We start from the raw sequence: 22,566 nt of genomic DNA, 5'->3' as shown, positions 1-22,566 counted from the left end.
TAAATAGTGACATAAAAACAATCTCTTTATTAATTTGTACACTAGGGTCAATGAATATACCCTTTATTCAAGCCTGGCCATAAATCAATTCATGCATCAGTTTAAGACATTTTGAAACCTATGTTATTTAGTCATTCAAATGTACATGGGAACGACAATATGTGGGTCCAGGTAAGTTTATCAGAAGAGCGTTGACGTTTCGACTCAGCTTCTGGCCTTTCGGTGACTTAATCCTGGGCCGTGCGAGTCTTCATCAGGATCGTTTGATGACCCTATAAGAACAAAAAATATTCTAAATGGGCTGTTGCTAAATAAACTTAAAGAGAGTAGAAGAAAGTCAGGGAGTAATAGCTTACACTGATGTTTGTAGAAATTCAATTCCTTGTTTCTAAATTTCAATTAATGTGAGGTCCTCCTAGAAAACAATATATTCTAGTGAGGGCCGAGGGGTTAAAAAGCCAATCACTGTGTGAATAAGGGAGGATGAGGATATTACCTTGATGGTTAGAAACCCTCTAGACGGTTCACTCTTATAGTTATACGTTATGGATTTTATTTTCCATCCCAGCAATTGCACATAGCAAAAATCGGCTTACCTAAGTTCAAGAAGAAGAAGTCAGAGCAAATAGTGATCTATGATTCTCCCGGAAGGAAAATAATATGTGATAATAGCCCGTATTGGGGGGAGCTGGAATAGTAAAATGTGACCCTGTTAGGGGACCATTCAATGTTACAAATTCCTAGTATTTACAATATCGAAATAGACTCACCTAACTCATTAGTTCCATGTGTCTCCGGGATATCACTGATTGTTTCCACAGAGTTTGTCGGATATCTCCGCCATGGAACACTGAAAAGATCAGGGCATGTCTTGATAAACTTTCCATAAGCCTTCCATTTAGACTAATAACTTGGAGAATCAAACAGCGCTTACCTAATTCCTTCGTTTAGGAGAGAGAAGATTGCCAATAGGTGTTTCTATAAATTTGGACACTGATGTATTCGATGCGCCGGATGTATTCGATGCGCCGCAATTCGGAACGCTGTAATATTAAAGCGTGGTAAAAAAGGGAGTGGTGATGGACAGAGCATCTGAATCAATCAAACACTCACACCCAGTCAAAAGATCTGGGTTTAATCTATCACCGTTCTTTAGCCCACTCTGCCACCCCAGTTCAGACATGGACATATGCAAATCCCTGCCACACTTATGGCGGCCAAAAGCGGTACAAAAGGGGGTGGTGATTGACGGAGCATCTGAACCAATCAAACACTCACACCCAGTCAACAGACCTGGGATTAATGCATCACCGTTCTTTAGCCCACTCTGCCACCCCAGTTCAGACATGGCCATATGCAAATCAGTCTGACCCTGTGCCTCATGTGAACAGTCCAGACCGAACTGCCAAGCCATGCCTTCCCTGGACCGGAAACAAGCTTCCGAGGACCGGTTTCTGGCATTCCAGCCGTCTTCAGCCCGGCTTGCTTGAATCCAGTGGCAAAGTGAGCAAGGGACTCACGTCTGAGCATAGTAGCGAGTGTTTTTTATTTCTGGTTATAGTAATACCCCCAGACTGTTTCTCGGGTCCACCTGCAGTCACCTCTTTAGGGGCCTGCAGGACTTCACCATAATACCTTTCTCTGTTATACAACAAAGTATTCTGTGATGTACACAGCACTGGTCACTGGGTAACACATATATGTGCCAACGACACTAATATGAATTTAGTTTTCTCACTTGGGGCACTTTTTTACCACAGATACCCAGGACCATATATCTTATTAGCAATTGGCAGACCCCCCTTTTTTGTCATATCAGGTCTCTCCCGCAGGGCATTATTCCACCGTAAACTGTGGTGGTAAAGTGACGGAGAGAGTTTTTTGGCGGGATAGATAGGAGTCCATCACACTTTAATTGGGTTCAGTGTGTGTAAAGCGATTTGGCTGGACACAGAAGGATGGTGAACTAACTGTGTCCTTTTCTTTACACATCAGAGCGGGGCCTCAATTTCCCGAGCAGTTGCCGGGCGAGGTGAGGTCTTCACCCACACAAAGCTGGGTGAGTATCACTATCAGGAAATGCCTCTTAGTGGTCAAGCTAATATGCTTCATTGTTGTGCAGAACGCAAATTGTTCATGCAGGTGTTTTCTGGTTTGGTGGTGTGTGTGGTGTTATAGGGATTCATATGTGTTAATGGATACATAGTTTTGTTTATCTTTTGTTTTTTGACAGGAAGAAGATTATTCCTGTGATCAGTGGACACTGGGGTTCCAAGTTTTGAGGGGCAGATATGACTCTCTTAAGTATATTATATTACATTGATACAACTTATTCCCTCTTACATGTGTATACAACTACCACACTGTTTTGCAGTAGCTTATTATGTTTTTTAAGGTCCTGATGAAAGCTGGAGCAATACTCCTTCTAGCTGAAACTAGTCGACCACTCTGTACAGCGCCATAATGTAGTCTTACTCACCCACTAAGAGGCGTGTTTTTAATCTTGGCACCTAGACTTATTTCTGTAAGCGGTTCCTTCAATCTAGGTAGCCAATTTTAGCAATCACACTTTTCAACAGCACTGCACCCTTTTCCACATTATTTCTTGAGCACTACTGTGGCTGAATTTGCCGCTCTCCATATATGCACCGCCACTGGAAGGTTGAGGCGGTGTTTGGAGCAACTACTCATTCCCATATGATGAAATGCCGCCAAATGGGTGGTCTGATGGGATTTTTTCAGCCCAGCAGGACTCAATACACTGTTTCACATTTGTGTCCTTGTGATTCCCTCTCACCATTTAACTCAGTACACCACCCTTGACCTGGTCTTCTCTGTTTGTTTTTTCACGTATATGCAAATCAGTCTGACCCTGTGCCTCATGGGAACAGTCCAGCCCGAACTGCCAAGCCATGCCTTCCCTGGACCGGAAACAAGATTCCGCGGACCGGTTTCTGGCATTCCAGCCGTCTTCAGCCCGGCTTGATTGAATCCAGTGGCAAAGTGAGCTAGGGACTCACGTCTGAGCATACCCTGCCACACTTATGGCGGCCAAAAGCGGTACAAAAGGGGGTGGTGATTGACGGAGCATCTGAACCAATCAAACACTCACACCCAGTCAACAGACCTGGGATTAATGCATCACCGTTCTTTAGCCCACTCTGCCACCCCAGTTCAGACATGGCCATATGCAAATCAGTCTGACCCTGTGCCTCATGGGAACAGTCCAGTCCGAACTGCCAAGCCATGCCTTCCCTGGACCGGAAACAAGCTTCCGAGGACCGGTTTCTGGCATTCCAGCCGTCTTCAGCCCGGCTTGCTTGAATCCAGTGGCAAAGTGAGCAAGGGACTCACGTCTGAGCATACCCTGCCAACTTATGGCGAACAAAGTGGTACAAAAGGGGGTGGTGATGGACGTAGCATCTGAATCAATCAAACACTCACACCCAGTAAAAAGATCTGGGTTTAATCTATCACCGTTCTTTAGCCCACTTTGCCACCCCAGTTCAGACATGGCCATATGCAAATCAGTCTGACCCTGTGCTCAAGCCTCAAGGTCCAACGTCTGGGTCCGCAGTTGCTTAACTGTCATCTCCAGCTACGACGTGGAATGTTTAAGTGTTGCGACAGAGTCTTTGTTTGCCTTGACTCTCTCCCCCATGTTTCTCAGATCGGTGCGTATAAGGTTGACGTCGATGGAAACAGTGTCAATCTTATGTTCCAGTGCTGTACAGACTCCCCTGATAGCCTCCATGATATCCAGCAACGTTGGAGCTCCGTCTTCAGTTTGCTGCGTCGCCTCCGCACCAGCCTGCTTCCCCTCTGCTTCATCTGACGTGGAATGGGCAAATGTGGACAGTTTTTGCAATGAGGATTGCCTGGGGCCCCTTGCAGAGGCCATTGCGTCTCGCTCTCTGCCTCCGGCAGGAGACTACCAGACCAGGGGAACAGCGAGACTAGGATCTGTGGGACTGCAGACAGAGGCTGATTCAGCAGCATAGGGACCCCTGTTGGAGGACCAAAGATAGGCAGGGGGAGTTAGGACCCTCGGGGCAGGAGTCAAATATTGCCGCTGTAGTGTCCAATCTGTGCTCACTTTTGGTTGTTATCAGCCCCTTGTAAATCAAAATGGCAGCGGCTGGCTCCCAGTCTGCTACTACACAGTCAGGCGCCCCCCCCCAAGCCCTAGCGGGGTCACTGAGCCCGAATCAGGCATTGAATGACGTGGCGTGAAGAGGGATGCCGGATTGTTGGCTGGGAGGCCGAGTCTGCCGCCACGAAGATCAGTTGGTCACCTGTTGAGCACGCAGAGGAGGAAAGCATCCACAGAGGTATAATCCAGACAATGGGTTCCAGCGCCGTGTGGATTTGCAGCGGGTGTAAGCACCAATGGGTGCCTCTAATTGTGTCCCACGAGGGCTGCCGATGGGAAAGCACTTCAGGCTGCCGCACATCGCAGGCACTCTGGACGGGTTGATCCAAGCGCCACAGGTCTCATTAAATTGCTGGCAGTTCACGGAGGCCAGTATGGACCTCCGTCCTTGGAAAGCTTAAAGCGGAAACAGCTGCAAGCAGGGCCACCTCTCCCCGGGTGCCCTCCAGATCCGACGGGCTTGCCCCCGATGCGCCGGGCCGGCAGTGGGAGAAGCCGTGTGACGTCACAGCTGGATCCTCGCTCTCCTCCCAGCCATCAAGGTCGAAGGCAATTGCGCTGGTTTACACGGTCGGATTTACGCCTGTGGCAGAACGGACAGATCCCACGACCTTCATTATTGATCCTGCACTCTTCTGAAGTGAAATACTCGGCCGGGATATCACACAGCTGCTGCTCTATTTGCTCAGAGGGCAGCATTCACCAGCTGGGTTTATATAAAATGAGGGATTCTTTTTGCTTGTAAATACAAAGCCAGAATATTATTTCTGTCAACAATGAATTTCATTCATGTTCCTTGTCTTCTGAATACAGATTTATTTTCCAGGATAAGTGTCCAGAACTGTAAAGCAGAGTTCTGAATTAAAAAATTTAAACGCTGGAATTCTTTACTGTTCAAGATTCAAAAGTTAGTCCAAGCATTGTTCCATGGTGTTGATTTTACAGGTAGCATGGTCAGGTGTGCTCTAAGAGGCTTGGATAGCATCCTTGATGTAGCAATAAATGACCTTGCTAGTTGGCATGGATTAGAAATTGAGTGTTTTTCTGACTTTATGAAGGTGGTGACTTCTGTCGCTAAAAATCCAAATAAGAAAAGATATACCACAATACCCTTCAGTCCCCTCCGACGGCCCAGCATAGAAATAAATAAATTAGTAAGGGAACAATATCTATGTAAATCATCTGAAGGAGCGTGTAGAATAGCCCTATTAAAAAGAAGGAGGAGAAGGTTACAGGCCAAATTACGAAAAGAGGGGGAGGATACTATCTGGATAAAACTAAGAGGGGCCGCCTTTAATGGACAAATGAAACAATTTTGGTCCCTCATAGGCGGGGGTTGTGGGACCAGAACAAATTCGCTTCCAATTCCCATTGAAGAGCAAATATGGCTGGACTATGTCACATCCCTTTATGCAAGTAATGGAACAGTGGTCCCCCGCATAAATTTTAGTGAGGATAGTCAGCCTTTGGTTCCACTCTCGGAAAAGGCTATTGAATTGGCTATTAGGGAAATGCGCTCTTCAGGAGCAATGGGACCGGACGAACTCCCAATTTCTGTTTTAAAGCTAAATAGTGTAAAATGGAGCAAATTGCTCTGCCCGGTGTTTAACATTTGCTTTCTGAGTGGAAAGGTTCTTCCATCTTGGAAGGGGAGTATTCTGGTTCCCCTTTTTAAAAAGGGTGACCAGTTATCTCCCGAAAACTACCGCCAAATCGCCCTTTTGGACGCAATTGGCAAAGTTTTAGCAAAATGTCTTTTGAAATTAATTAATGATTGGGTGGACCAGATCAATATACTTCCCTTAGAGCAGACGGGCTTTAGAAAGAACCATGGCACTATGGATAATTCAACAGCTCTGCAAGTAATATCTGATAAATACATCAGGGTCAGAGGGGGGAGAGTCTATGCAGCCTTTATAGATTTCTCCACAGCTTTCGACAAAGTCGATCGCCCTTTGCTGTGGAGGAAACTATCGGCTTTAGGTATGCCAGTCCGCCTCTTAAACTTAGTTCAGGACCTCCACTCTAATACCTGGTGCAGAGTTATTAGGAGGGGAGAGAAGCCTATCCCAAGCGATTTCCTCGGCCAATGGTCTCAAACAGGGTTGTCTATTGGCCCCACTATTGTTTTCCCTTTATGTGTGTGATCTCCCCCAGACCTTATCTTTAAGCGTAGGCATTGCCCCTCTTCTGGGGGACAAACCTATTACATGCTTGATGTACGCAGATGATATACTACTACTAGACCTTAGCCCAAAAGGACTAAATAACTGTCTGCAGGCACTGCACGTATTTGCTGAGTCCCATCATCTGAAGATTCATATCTCTAAAAGCAAAGTAATGTGTATGATGGGAAAGAAAAAACTGAAATCTGGGAATTTTAATTGGTTTCTAGGTGGTCACAAGCTGGAAATTGTAAAATCCTATGTTTTCTTAGGGAAGATAGTATGTGGTAACTTGAGCGATAAGGCCCACATAGATAATAACACTCGGAAGGCCATGACACAGGGTAAAGGATTATGTGCACTTTATAAAGCTACAGGCAAAAGACACTTTGTTCATTTGCTAGAGGCTTTCCGGGCAAAAATTCCAGCCTCACTGCTTTATGGCATTGACCTTCTTGATTTGGGGCAATGGGGTTTTTTGGATACTGTTGAGGGCAGACTCTTGAGATATCTAACTACGGTCAACAATGCTTGTACGGTGGCATCTCTTAGGCTTGAATTCGGCATACGAGGCAGTTGGGTACAGGGCCTAGCGGAAGTAATACGCGGGTCTCTTGTCTGGCAAAGGGAAAACCGGCCACTTTAAGATACCTATAGAGATTCCCTTATTTTAAAGAAAGGTGCATCTTCTGTTATTAATTCTTGTTTACTTAAACGTATGCAACCTTATGCCTCTTGCAACCTTCCTCATGGCTTACGACGTTTTTGGTTCCTTCTGAGGCAGGATCTCCTCCCTTTAAATAAATTATTAGCTAGATGGTATGGTTCTTCCGACAAATGTAATTTGTGTACTAATTCGATCCAGGATACTGCCCATGTTCTTTTCGTATGCCCTGCCTTAATGGCTCACCGCCGAAAGTGGGTGAGACCAATTTGTTTAAAACTAAGTATTTCGTCTGCCAATTCTTTAGTCGATGCTATTCATAACCCCCCCAATGAAATGTTTTGTTACAGAATTTTTTACTTTTTTAAATGCTTTTTAGAACTGTACTAATGGATTTGACTCTTTTACTTAGTTTCGGTGTTAACAGAGTGTATTTTATGGATTTTTGTATTTGTAATTGCTGTTTCTTATGCTCTGTGTTTTTTATGTGGACCTCAATCGAGTTCCAAATCATATATCAATACAATTGAATTGAATTGAATTGTTTGCTTGGATTTCTTTAGTTAAAACTCTCTCACAGAATAAAAACCAACAATGTTTCTTTACTTTTAGTCCACTTTGTTCTAGTCTCCCAATGGGTTTCCTGATATTTCATGTTTTTCCTAGCTGTAGGGAAATAAACAATAGCACAGAATAGACACTTTCATTGAATGTGGAGTTCTTGCTGATTTCTTTTTAGGTTTGAAGATTGACAAAAGCTTTCTGCACGTTCACTGCTATGATATGGATTTTCTCCTGTACGTCTTCGCTGATGAATCCTTAATGTTGAAGAATCACGAAAGCTGCTTCCACATTCACTGCAATGATTTGGTTTTTCTCCAGTGTGTGTTTGCTGATGTCTATGTAGGACTGATGAGCGACAACATCTCTTTCCACATTCATTGCACTGGAATGGTTTTTCTCCAGTGTGTGTTTGTTAATGATACATTTATCCTGAAGAGAAACTTAAACTACTTCCACATTCACTTCACTTGAAAGGTTTTTGTTGTAGAGGTTCTGCACATACCTAACTATGCACAAGAAAATAGGCTTTAGTGCAAGATTGGTTGTACTGCACTTACACCTAAGAACCCACAATTCCTAGACCGACTAGCTATAGTGTCTCATTACCTCCCCAGACCTTCCGAAGATATCTAATGCTTAGACAAACCCAGAACACAGAACTCCCGACCTTTCAGAGTCACTGTAGCAATGCACACCCTTTTGCTCACTCACCTTGTGCTTGTCCACACCAAATAATACAGAGTCTATGTAAAGTTTAAAGTGTTTATTTTTCAACTAACAAACTCTGTGCGTAGTTCTATAATGCAGTAAACGAGCTTGCACCAGCAGAATAATACATAAGATAAAAACAATGATCAAAGTTACAATGCCATAAAATAAGAAGGGAGAGATCATTCTGAATGACCAGTGGATATTACGGCTATAGCGCCTAGACCACCCTCCCCTGGTAGGATAATGTATATTATATTAAAGAAGATCCCTGGGCCAATTCTGATGAACACCTCACCATAGAACGTAGGAGTAAGGGTACATCATAGGCTCAGCAAAGCTCTAGTCTTCCATCTGTCTTGAGAAAGATGCTGTGTGTTAGTATAATGCAAGCATTTCTCAATTGTGCCAAGAAGTGCCAAATGTTATGTTTAGATAGTACGGACCGACCAGAACTAGAAAGCACAGTGGCTTGTTTTTCGACCTTGTACGCAGTGAGTAAACTAGAACAATATGAGCTCATGTGGGCAGAAAGGCATCTTGCACAAGAAGATACGGAGTGTTTTGTTCGCAAAAATAAAAAGACACGCAGCTAAAATGGTTGCTAACTCAGGCTAACTTTAGCAAAGAATAGTGTGTCCCTAGGGGCCATACTACAGTTTTTCCCCAGTGTGTGCTCGCTGATGCCGTTTTAGGTTTGATAATTGAAAAAAGCTATTCCCACATTCATTGCACTTTAATGGTTTTTCCCCAGTGTGTGTTTTCTGATGCTGTTTTAGGCTTGATTAGTGGCAAAATCTCTTCCCACATTCATTGCACTGGAATGGTTTTTCCCCAGTGTGTGTTTCTGATGCAGTTTTAGGTTTGATAAGCGACAAAATCTCTTCCCACATTCACTGCAATGTTATGGTTTTTCTCCAGTGTGTGTTCGCTGATGAATCCTTAATGTTGAAGAATCACTAAAACTACTTCCACATTCACTACAATGGTATGGTTTTTCCCCAGTGTGTGTTCGCTGATGTCTATGTAGGTTTGAAGGGTGACTGAAGCTCTTCACACATTCACTGCAATGGTATGGCTTTTCCCCTGTGTGTGTTCGCTGATGTCTATGTAAGTCTGATAAGCGACAAAATCTCTTCCCACATTCATTGCACTTGAATGGTTTCTCCCCAGTGTGTGTTTTCTGATGGTGCTTTAGGTGCGATAATTTAAAAAAACTCTTCAGACATTCACTGCAATGATATGATTTTTCCCCTGTGTGTGTTTGTTGATGATAATTGAATCCTGAAGAGGAACTAAAACTACTTCCACATTCACTGCAATGATATGTTTTTTCCCCTGTGTGTGTTTGTTGATGATACTTGAGTCCTGAAGAGGAACTAAAACTACTTCCACATTCACTGCATGATATGGTTTTTCCCCAGTGTGTGTTCTCTGATGCTGTTTTAGGTGTGATAATCGACTAAAGCTCTTCAGACATTCACTGCAAGGATATGGTTTTTCTCCAGTGTGAGTTCTCTGATGCCGTTTCAGGTCTAATAATAGACTAAAGCTCTTCAGACATTCACTGCAAGGATATGGTTTTTCTCCAGTGTGTGTTCTCTGATGCTGTGTTAGGTGTGCTAATTGACTAAAGCTCTTCAGACATTCACTGCAATGATATGGTTTTTCTCCTGTGTGTGTTCTGTGATGCCGTTTTAGGTGTGATAATTGACTAAAGCTCTTCAGACATTCACTGCAAGGATATGGTTTTTCTCCTGTGTGTGTTCTCTGATACAATTCTAGGTATGATAAATATATAAAGCTCTTCCCACATTCATTACACTTGAATGGTTTTTCCACAGTGTGTGTTCGTTGATGCTTTTTTATGCCTGATAATAGACTAAAGCTCTTCAGACATTCACTGCAAGGATATGGTTTTTCTCCTGTGTGTGTTCTGTGATGCCGTTTTAGGAGTGATAAATATATAAAGCTCTTCCCACATTCACTGCACGTGAATGGTTTTTCGCCAGTGTGTGTTCGTTGATGCCGTTTTAGGCGTGATAAATATATAAAGCTCTTCCCACATTCATTGCACTTGAATGGTTTTTCCCCAGTGTTGTTTCGCTGATGACTCATGAGTTTTGATGATTCCATAAAGCTACTTCCACATTCGCTGCAATGATATGTGTTTTTCCCCTGTGTGTGTTCACTGATGCTTGTTTAGGCCCGATAATTGACTAAAGCTCTTCAGACATTCATTGCATTTGTATGGCTTTTCCCCTGTGTGTGTTCTCTGATGCAGTTTTAGTCTTGGTAAATATACTCTGTGTTTTATATAGCAGATCCCCCATTTCATTTAACTTTCAGTTAACTGTGCTTTTCGCTGGTTGCTGTGGAATGGCCTGAAAGAGTTTACAATACACCTCTAGCACTGAATGGTGGTCTGATATCACTTTAGGAAGCAAAGTACTGGTGTAACTACCTCATGATCAGAGCTGGTATTGGACATGTTTACCCAAAAATTGGTTGACCAGTGTGGCCTTAATTTTCTAGAGGTCATCTCTTCATCTTGAGGCACGGAGGTGCACAGCTGAGACTCGTACAATCACCGAATTGCCCTTGACGGTACTTCCAAGATCTGTCAGTTTATGTTCAGGTTCGGCTGCCTCTGTCAGCACTTATGTTTTCCTGAATACTGGAACTCAATGTTTCGGACTTTGCTTTTGCAGATTTACAGTATTATCTTCATTATTCTTAAACATTTTGTGCAATCAACGATTGTTTTCTGTCGGATGTAAAGAGATTTAAATTACTTAAATGGAAAATACCAGAATGAGCATATCCAATTTTTAATTGATTGTAAAAGTATCTCATTTATTACTATTGTTGAAACTTATGAAGACATATGTAAGACACATTTAACCATACAGAGATATTTGCATAAAACTTCCTTTGAACATGCCACATCTTATTTATTTCAGCAAAGGTGTTCATAGAGTAACTTAGCAAATAAAGGGCGCTCGCACAGCATACATATACTATTTACAGCTTGAGGTAGATGCATATGGTCAAGGTTTTGATAAAACAAGAACAGCTCTTAGAGTAAGAGATGGGAGATGGATCAGGAAGACTTGAGACAGAAGGGTGGACATCAGGATGTTGTGCCATACATCAAATCTTATTTTTCACGGAGGTGCCTGGTTTCATTCACTACTAACTGCTAACTCTTTTTTCAGGAGGGTTCCCCTCGATGTTGTCTCAAGGCTTGATTATGGGGGCCTTTTGTGCACTTATTATGTTTGGGACCCTTGTGGCATTAAGAGGCTCTATCTGGGCCTTGTAGGCCCTGCATCATGTATCGACCCTCTCCCCATATAAAGTCCCTGCCCAATCTAAAATGACAGTTCCTCTAAGACTCTAGGAATCTAGATATCGACATAGGACTTAGCATGTCCTTCTTATGGACATGTAAGAAGGACTATCATGTTCTATAGCTTCAAAGTTTTTCCACAGTGGAGGCCATCTTAGAATAATGTTGTTTCCTAATTCTGCTTAGATTTCCAGACTGGCTCGGTCTATCGAATTTCCAAGTGCATCCTAGGCAACTGTTCATCCTATCCCCCTATCCCTCTAATCCGGATTCTATCTTCTTAATTGTGTAATCTAGTTTGGCCTAATGTATTTCAACTTCCCTTTTTTATATTTGCAGTTGTGCCCTCTCTTCAGGATTTGCTGTTTTCCACCTAGTAATCGCATGCATATAACACTGGGAAGCCCAAAACAGAAAGAGTACCTTCTTCTCTCTTGGCATCTTCTGTCATGATGCATGAACTTTCCTCCAGCCACCCCATGATTTGCTCCATCCCTTCCTTCCTTCCTTCATCTGACTATACCACCTTCTCCTCAACTCCCCTCAGCTTCCCCCCACCTGAGCATGTAGTACTCCGGTCCCTCCCCTCTTTCCACTCTGGAAATTTGGTGCCCTTAGCCATGGATTCCCTTTCTCGAAGATCACTAGACTCCAAACTAGTTTCAGACACCTGAAATTCCTACACTATTATATACCCCATAAACTATCTAAAAGCGTGTTCAAGAACTTCTAACACAGACTTCTCAAATTTCTCCCAGAAATCATTATTTCTACCCCCTATGTCTCCACGAATAAAGGCGCTACCATAAGTGACCTTATTTTTTGCATTAAAAGACCAGCACAATGAAGGAAAGCCCTTTGCTCTCTGCTACGGATCACTGCATCCCCTAAATTCCCCCACAGTCTCAGACTCTCGGTAACTCCCTCTATTGTTTGCCGAGCAGAGGCAACCATCTCCCTTTATAATAATGGGATTATCCTCATCCAAGCATCTGAACGCAGCCTAGAATTACTTGATGACATTTTCCTCTCATCAAACTCTCTGTGATGAATATGTTTCCTCCCTGACCCAAGCTCCTCCTAGCCCTTTAGCCATCCCACGGGTACCTCTTTCTGTATCCTCCCCTCTCCCCACTACTTGTATTGCTCCACCCCTTTCCCCTCCTCCCTATCCCCTTCATCAGATTACCCATCAGCATTCATTTACCATTACTCTTGCAGCTTGTTTCAACCAACATTTTTTGTCATAATAGCCTGAGCCCTCATCACACCCCTAGAGCAGCGACCACTGAAATACACTGACTCGATACTAACACCTTCACCTCATCTCTGCCCCTTACCTCTGAACATTTTTTTTTATAAAGTTTTATATAGCGCGAACATGACCCACAAGGGTATCAGAGCGCTTTACAATGTACAGTTATGAAACATTAGATGGTTGAGGTAGTAAACATACATTTGGTATTCACCATTCAGTACAAAAGAGGTAGATAGTAGTATATGGATGGCATAGGTGACTAGTAGTCAACAACGAATGAACCACAAGGGAATCAGAATGCTTCACAATACACAGTTATTAAACATTAGGTGGTTGAAGTAGTAAACATACATTCGGTATTCGCCTTCAATACAAAAGATGTAGGCAATAACATATGGATCGCACAGATGACTAGAGGTCACAATAGAATTAAAGTCTTAGGATGTGAATTTGTTCATTTTTACTTCTTTTTAGGTCGAGCCTTCACAGCGCGCATGCGCTGCAAAGGAAAACAACCTTTTCCAAATGCTTAGGCTTTTCAGCCAAGCACGTGCACGCGTTCCATTGCCTTCAAAGGCAACGCGTGCACGTCAATACATTCACTCGCGGGAGCGCGCGGCCCACCTGGTTGCAATTATCGCTCCCGCGAATAAATCCCTCCCCCTTGCTGCCGCGCGAGTGCTTTTTTTGTTGTTCTCTCTGAAATCTCGTGCCACTTTTTCACCCACCGGTTCCTCCTTCATTTTCCCCTCTCCTCCTTTAGTTTATTTCTCCGACACCCTCTGCCTCGTTCTTTCTCGTCCTCCTTTCAGCATCTCTTTCCTTCCCCTCTCCTCCTATGGCCCTCTCAATGAAGCCATCTCCATCCGCTCGCCTCTCCTGACTTCCTCCCCGTTGTCCTCCTCGTGGGTGCCCGGGAGAGCCACGGTCCCAGCGGGTTTAATTAAATGCTAAGCGCCGTCTTCAGATCTTCTCCCCTGGAGCTCCGCGCCGTGTCGCCCGCCTCGGCTGCTCTCAAGGCCCGCTGCTCCCGGGAAGCCGCCCTGCACGGGGCGCCGGGGCCCCGGGGCCCCGAAGTCCCGGAGACGCTTCGGAGACTAATGGAGCAGGACATAGAGTGTGGCGAAGAGAGGCAGCCGGCACTTACAGCGCGCTTGTGGGCACCCGTTCGTCACTGAAGCGGAGGATGGGGCTGTCCGGGTGTGGCCCGGAGGAGAGTGGGCTCTGTAGGAAGACATCCGCCGCCCTGGAACTGTTAGTAGGATCAGTCTGTGGACCAGGGTTCAGTGATTAGGGTCAGTCTGCGGACCTGGGTTCAGTAATGCCCGGCCAGTGAGGAAGCGGAAGGTCACCAAGACATAGGGCCAAGATTCAATTGAAAGCGCTTTAAAGAACATATCCAAACAGCATCTCAAACTCAAGGTGCTAAAGGCAGAGTAATGTGATGTAGTCAGGGCTTTAAGTAGGGTGAAAAAACTGGGGGGGGGGGGGTCTCTCAGAGGGGCGTGGCCAATGTAATTAAGGACGTGGCTAAAAACACGTAAGCTAAAAATCTGTGCTTAGCATAGTGTGTAGCCTGACTTGTATTTTGCGGTTTCTGTGTTGCATCTAGATATGATACAACAAGTAACATCATACCCAGGGCTTTATGTGGGATGAAAAAACTGGGGGGTCTCTGAAAGGGACATGGTCAATGTAATTAAGGGTGTGGCTTTAAAACACATAAGCTAAAAATCTGTATTTAGCACAGTGTGCTGCCCGGCTTGTATTTTGCTGTTCCTGTCATTGCATCCAGATATATGATACAACAAGTCACATCATACCTACAAGTCAAGCCTATTGGCTTTGTCAATGGTTGCTAGTTGCATAAGTTAAATAAGCAGCAACTACGGCTTTTATATATTATTGAAAACACTTCCACTTAAAGCCCTGGTGACACCAAGAAAATGTTGCTGCTCCTGAGATTCAAAAAGAGAAGGGAAATCCAGAGAGAAAATGACTCTCTTTAATTGATTTCCCTTCTCCTACACCGCTCCCCTGACATGACGTCATGCATAACTTCTCCACTAGTGAGAAGTGAGCAGTGTGAGCAGCGCACACTAGTGAGAAGTGAGCAGTGTGAGTAGCGCACATCGATGTGTCTGTTGTCACTTCAGTCCGGGAAAAAACAGACCATCTGTGCCAGGGCACAAAACAGAGCCCGATAGAGACCCTGCTCAGTACAATGGTGCTTGACAACTCTCTGAGCCCAGCTGTGAAAGAGATTGATTTCATTGTTCCTGGATTCATGGCTGTTCCCTTCTCTCCACCATGAGGGATCCATAGGTCATAGCCCTCGCCTCCGTGTTAGCTGGGACACTTGAAGGTCATGGCTGTGCGCCTCACCCCCTGCCTGGGTACCCCTGGCCTGTCAATCAAATCTTATCTTAACCAATGATGTAACACTTAACATGGACCTTCACACTGAAGACCAGTGTATAGACACATGCAGGGCTTACGCCAATCAAAATGACGCTAACTCGGATCTTAGCCAATGATGTAACACTTAAAGCGACCTTCACACTGAAGACCAGTGTTTACAAACATGTAGGGCTTAAACCAATCAAAATGACGCTAACTCTGATCTTAGCCAATGAGCCAACACTTAATCCAGAGACCTTAATGCTAAAGACTAAAGCACATGAACATGCAAATCATACACCATTCAATGCACAATTATACGAACTGTAATCTTAACCAATAACATCAAACTTACGTCAGTGGCCTTCACACAAAAGACCAATGTACACGAAGATGCAGAGTGGAGGCACCACCAATCAGCATGCAGTGTTCCATTGCAATAAATCTAATAGTTGATTGAATTATCTTAACGCACTCACTGGGTTTGCCAAGAGTTATCACAATAACACAGATTTACTTGGAGATATCATAAACAGCATGTACATCGTCGAAACAAGAGCCAGGAAAGGAGAAATATAAGACCACCGTCTTACGCTAGTAATATTTTCTGCAATTCAATAAATGCAATTGGTGCCCTGGGCCTCATAAGCCAGCCCGCTGCTTTACCACCAAGAGGCATGCTATCAATGTAGTGCACCTTTTCCAGACAGGGTTCCCATATGTGCAAACTACATATTGTGAGAAGTTAGCCTGGCATATGATGTCACTAGTTCTAATGAGCACTTTGCACCAGTCTAATCGACCCTTATTGATGGTGGTTGTAAAGTCAACCTTATAGAAAGCTATCCTAGTGGTAGCATGGACCAGCAGTCAAAAGGCTAAGACTTCAGAGAGCATGTGAAGCAAGCTGTTTTACCAATTATAATGGCTTGAATACCAAATGAAAGGACACCTCTCCAGGTATATATCAAATATATATGTATTTAATCTAAGCACAACTCCTTTACACTCTAGATGAGGTCGGAGCTAAAAGTACATCACAAGTTACTCAATTAGCATACGGTAAGTTGCACAATATACAGTAATGCCCCAGGGGCCTCATGAACCATATACTAAAATAGTGGTATAAGAACCACGACTGAAATGGAAAGTAGGCCTAGGGCCTGTGGAATCGCTGGGGCTACACTAAACAACCAAGGGTTAGGAAGTAGGAGGCCACCGAGTGCAGTGTCTAAACACAGACGCGGGTTACCATTGACTTATAATGGAGAATGAAGAAGTCACAAAGTTACTGTTAAAGGACACTTCCGGATGGACTACAACAAAACCCCTTTAGACTAGGACACTTCGAGAGTCAAGACCCACGGGAGCCCCGGAGTACTCGTGTTACCTCACCCAGGGAAGCCGGGTGCATAGGTGCCTTTTGATGTCGGGTTTTGTCATCGTTTTCTAAGGAGAGCTGCAAAGAAGTGTTGCAGGCGACCAGAGGAAAAGTGTCCGGGTCGATCCAAGGGTGGATCGAGGATGTGAAGAACCTGAAAGCAGAGGGGACAGAGTCTGAGTCACTAGCCAGTGACCAGGAAGGTACCAGGAAGGAACCAGGCAATGTCGGGTGCTTGCAGGTGAAGAAGGTGAGTTTGTCTCTTCAGCCACGAGGTCCAGGAGACATCGACGATGACCAGGCGCTGGATTAGAGCTGTCCCATGATGGATCTAGCTGACAGCAATGTCGGTATCCGGATTGAACTCAACAAACCTTGGCAATCGCAACCCAAGGTCTGTGGCACTTTCCCTTTTCAGGGAAATTGGAGCAAGCCTGGAGCAACCAGGCCAGCAAGTTAAAGTTGTAAGAAAGTCTTTGTGGGACTCACTAGCCAACAGGCAAGGAGCCGGGAAGATGCATCAAGAACAAATGCAAAGGCGGGACCCACAGGACACTCATGGAGTGGAGGGGCCAGAGCTTCAGTGCAAAGGGTGCTCGGGCTTCTCTAACTCCAATGCACAACTGCGAGGATGCCTCAGGAGTCGAGCAGGTAGCAAATCGCAGGATGTCCAAGGTGTCCGGTCCCACTTCTCTCGTGACCACCACGTGTCTCAGCTTTGCTGTGGATGTGGGTCAGGGTCAGAGAAGTCTGGAGATCTAGTTCTTGAGTCGCAGAGTCTTCTGGATCCGATGGGAGCCTTGAAACTGCAGACCAGCGAAGTTGCTGATGGTGCCTGTTTGAACAGGGTGGTCACTCCTTGACCACAAGGGAGATATCTTCCGTCTTCCAGTCAGAATGGAAAGTCGAAGGTCCAGGATAGTTCTTGCAAAGATTCGTCGAGGATAATCTAAAGTCCTAGGGACACAGCTCCTATACTTATACTGATCTTAGGGGCTGAACTACCTGGCTAGGTCCCTCCTATGGGTGGACCTGGGAAGGGGGTGGTTACACCCCTTTCCCTTTGTCCAGTTTCGTGCCAGAGCGGGGCTGGAGTGCCCCAGCAACTGGTTTGAACCGGGCTATGCATGGAGCACCTTGTGTGCCCAGGCAGTGTCAAGAATTGCAGCCCTCCCTGCCCCAATACACTAAAAGCCTGTCTGGGGAGGTGCTAGCACCTCCCAAGGCAGGAAACCTATTGTCCAGGCCTCCCATGCCGGAGTTTTGTCCAGCAGCAGGTTAGACTCGTGTCTATGGCAGCAGCATCCATTTTGTGATGCTGGGGCTCTGTTGAACTTTTACCGGGTTTAACAGTAGTAACATGTCTTCTCCCTCTAGAAGGGTGGAATGCTACCCCTGCTGCCAGAACTGGCGGGGGGGGGGGGGTAGTATTCCAACGTGTTTGACACCTTACACAACATGTTTTGATAAAGCCACACCATAGTTAGCATTAACCATGAGGATTATAATGCACTTAGGAGTATATGGTATGGCTATATCATGGACCAGCTATAAGGAGATGGTTCCGAAAGCTGCAGAGGGGCTCAGTTCATGCTAGGGCACCCTCTCACATAAAACCAAGCACTCTGCCTCCAGGATTGTCGAGGCGTACCATGGGAGTGTCTTATAGGTGTCTATATTCATAGGTAGATATAGGGATACTATATATAGGTAAGGGGTGATTACACCACCTTACCCAGGCTGTGTGAACAGACCTGTGGTGTCAGTTTGGAGGGCCAGCCAGGAGTGGCATAATACATGCTGCTGCCCCTGGTAGGCCTTGGATACACCTATGCCCTGAGTATCTATGGTCACTATACAGGGACTCACAGAAAGAACACAATACCCAATCTGGTATGTACCTAAAGTACATAGAGTCCATTTTAAAGAAAAAGCAGATAGGCTGGGACCTGATTAGCAAAGTCCCAGCCCAACTAAGTCGAAAAACCAGCAAAACACCAGGAAAAAAGTGGGGGCAACCTTATAGTCAGATTCCACCTTCCTTCACATATAAAACAAGCAGAAAAAGGAGCCGATTTTCGATATTTCAGAGATCTTCTAAAATCCACTATTCCTGTCTTCCCAATCCTAAAGATGGGAAGACGCCATTTCTGGCAATAACTCTAATAAGCCGGGCAAAGTAAGAACAAGCATTGACATAGCCAATAGGTCTCGCCTTTCGGATCTTATAAGTGTTTGCTTATCCAGCACAATATCCTTGGTGCAACAACATCAACTGTTGCATTGCTAAACACTTATAAGGTCCCAAAGGCGAGACATATTGGCTATGCCAATGCTTGTTTGAAGGAGGTAAAGGAAGAGATTCCACGTACCACTGGAGGTAGAGAGTTCCAAATCTTCGGTGCAATCCCTGAGAATGCTCTGCAGCCAGTTCTCTTTTTATGGAAGGATTGTGGTTTCAGTAGTAGTGAACTCGCACTTCGCAGTCGTCTGCATCCTCCTGATCGCTCTAGCTTTAGAGTGAAGTAACTGGGGGTTTTGCTATGCAGGGCTTTATGGGTCATGCAAGCGATCTTTAGGTGTATTCTTGCCTCATAGGGCAGCCAGTTCAGAACTTTCAAGGTTGGAGAGATGTGGTTACTTCTTTTAGTTCCTGATACCAGTTTGGCCGCAGTGTTAAGCGATGCCCTCAGCGGGCCCGGCCAGTATTTGGGGAAACCGCATAGAGTGGTGCGTCCATAGTCTAATCTTGGTAGCATTAGGGCTTGTATCACCATTTTTAAGTCGGTCTGTGGGAGGAAGGGTTTAAGTTTCCTTAGTATACTCATCTGGTGATTAGCTCCCTTGGTGGCATTAGTGATTTGCGCCTGCATGTTCAGGTGTTTATCTATGGTGACTCCCAGGGATTTCGCGGAGTCAATGATGTGCGGAGCACAGTCAAAGGAAGTTAGATGTTTCAACCATAAGTCTATCTTGGGTGTGTGATTGGGTGTGGAGAACAGAAGGAATTCCGTTTTTTTGGTGTTAAGCAAGAGGTGGTTGATAGTGAGCCAACTTTGAGTACTCTGTGGAATTGCGTTGAGGGAGATGAAGTCTTCTGGTGAGGAGATTTTCATATACAGTTGGGTGTCGTCCGCATACAGGTGATATAGAATGTTCGCTGAGTTCAATGCATTTGCCAGGGGCTCCATGAGAAGATTAAAAAGAATGGGTGAAAGTGCTGAGCCCCCGCTGTCAGCACTGATGCATCTGTGACACCCTTTCTGGCAAAGCCTGACACTTGCTATCTCGGATCCCCCTAACAGGACAGATAACATGGCGCCTATCGACTCATCAATCTGTGTATGAGTCCCACACCCCCACTCCTCAATCATGACTCCATCTCTATTCCCCCCTCCCCTGGTTCTCCCAACGCAGCTTCTCCCTAACACCATAAACCGGAGCAGTCTAACCTGGCCTCCTGGCCCACATCACGACCTCCTGTTCCCACATTACTAATGACGCCAAAATCACAGAGATCTCTCAAGAGCTTCATCAACTTAAGGCTGAGGTTTAAAGCCTAATATCCCTCACCTCCGAGCTCGCTATTTGTTGGTGTCCCACCAGGCCGATGGGTAAGAATAGACACTCCCTTTAGCAATCCAAGAGTCAAGTCAAGTCAAACCAGCTTTATTCGGTGTAAAATATACAACCATAAAGCATACTCGACTGAAGGTACTATATACACATAAATAAAAACAGTTTTCAAATATTTACATATTTTTAAAAAGCGGTATTTCATAACAGGCATTACATCTTTATTAAATAGATAGTACTCTGATAATTATCAGTGCAAAAATCGCATATGTACAAAAGGAGCGTTTTTGTGCAAAATCCTAACATATAACAAAAGGGGAAGAAAAAAAATGATTCATAAACATACTTGAGATTAGGATGATAGATTATATCAACATTATGGAATAATGACACAACTAAAGGCAGTCATCAGTTTTTTCAGATATTAAAGCATCCAGATGTGACAAATCCTTTCTTTTCCTAATCGCCCTTTGTATAAAATTAATAACAGAATACACCGTTTTTACATTATCCATAGTACATAATAAGTTAAAAGCCTGTTTATAACGGAAAAGCCTATTGGTTAAAAAAAGTGGTTTTATAACAATTCTCTGGATATCTTATTTAAAGGTACAAAACAGTAAGAAGTGCATAGTGGACTGGGGGGTCTTTCCATCACAGGGGAAGTTTGGTAAAATATAGGACCATTTTTCCTTACTTGAGAATGCTGTTATATAATGTAGTGTGCCAAATCTTAGCCTTTTTAAGTAGAATCTATGCTGAGTGTTTCTTACCAGAGTTAAATATGTTTAATATGTGGTAACTGATCACAGGATCTTCAAGGAGAAATATAGGGCCTGATAGGGATCTGAGTGAGTGGCGAGGGCCTCAGTGAAGCACGAGAAGGTGTCTTTATAAAGTACTCCCAACCCCCCCTATCAAGTCTGGACAGAGCATACCCTGAGGAGATAGCCTCCACCAGGTCAGGCTCTGAGCAATCTCTAGCCCAGGTTTCAGTAATAAATACCCAATCAGGCCTACGGGAGGAGACAAAATCATTAAATTCTGCCCTATGTTTAATCAGAGATCTGGAGATACCCAGAAAAGGACTGTTTCATGGGTAAGGGTAGGGCTGACACGTTTCCCCTTGGGTTTTTTAGCTACCCCCAATTGAATAACTGTCTTACATTTAACACACTCATATAGCCCAATGCTCACAGTTCATCGACCTGCAGTGCACATCCTTCTAACCTTCTCTCCTTGAAGCTCCAAGAGCTGTCCTCTGGGGTAAACAAGGGGCTTACCAGGGTCTACAATAAAAAGGACAGCGTCCCTGGCACAAGGCGTAAACTTGGCACAGACGGACACAGACAGGCGTGCCTTTGGCGCACCTGCTGCGTGCACTTACTGCGCGTCCGGCCTGGCATTCAGATTAAATAGCTGGGCCAGTCAGGAACAAATAGAGCGCTGCCCATCGATCTGGGACAGGAAGTGGAGTAGAGCAGCAAGAGTGAAACACTCACTTCCCTCCATACAATTGGCGAGCCGTGGTGGACCGGGGAAAGAGCAAAAGACCCCCACAAGCCCCCCACCCCCTCTCACCGAGATGAAGAAAAAAGCAGAAGAGTGCCTGGAAAGAATGCAGTAACCGCACACAGGTGAGCAATTATAATAGTTTTTAAAACATTCCCCCATTAGAACGCACACAATGATTCAATAAAATTTTAAAATCACAGTCACTTTCTAAACGCAGTAGCAGCGCAACAGCGTGGCAACTCTAATCAGGGTGAACCACCATCACGTGGTGTAGAGGAGGAGATAAATGTGATAATAGTTAAGAAACTGCTGGGCAAAACTAACCTAAAAAGGAACTGGGCCTGCACTGCACCCCCCAACATGTTCCAAGAGTGGAATGTGGCTCCATCATATTATTATCAGAAGTTTGATAACAACAAGAATAGTGCACAGAGAAAGTCAAAAGTTGAAGTAAAGAGACAAAAAAAAACAGAGATCAAGAAAGGGAAGAGATAAAGAAGAAACAGGGGGAAAGGAAACATAGAGTTATAGGAATCCTTACCTGACAATTATTGTATTTTCTTCGTCCGAGGGTGGCAGCCACGCTGCACTGCCTGTCATCCCAGAATACCTTGAAAGGAAGTAAAGAAATAATTTTGCATCAGACGACAATCACACCTCATCACATTTTACAAATAACCGTCCTGGATTTACAAAACAACCGAGCACAGGGAGAACCAGGGGCTGACTTCAGCCTCCTTTCACAGCTATTGCTGTGAATGTTCAACAATTAACCGCCGTGGTCCCGCATGCGGCTGTTAACTGTTCAAGTTTCACAGCAACAGCTTTGA

At 44.6% G+C, this 22,566-nt stretch overlaps 1 pseudogene; it reads right to left on the bottom strand.

The window, feature by feature from the left end:
• Positions 1-8,340: 8,340 nt before the first annotated feature.
• Positions 8,341-22,346, bottom strand: LOC147737793 (uncharacterized; annotated as a pseudogene).
• Between the last annotated feature and the right edge of the window lie 220 nt (positions 22,347-22,566).

Source organism: Lissotriton vulgaris, chromosome 1_1, assembly GCF_964263255.1.
Source record: "Lissotriton vulgaris chromosome 1_1, aLisVul1.2, whole genome shotgun sequence".
NCBI lineage: Eukaryota > Metazoa > Chordata > Amphibia > Caudata > Salamandridae > Lissotriton > Lissotriton vulgaris.
The sequence above is the reverse complement of the archived record's forward strand: the minus strand, read 5'-3'. Positions and strand labels throughout refer to the sequence as shown.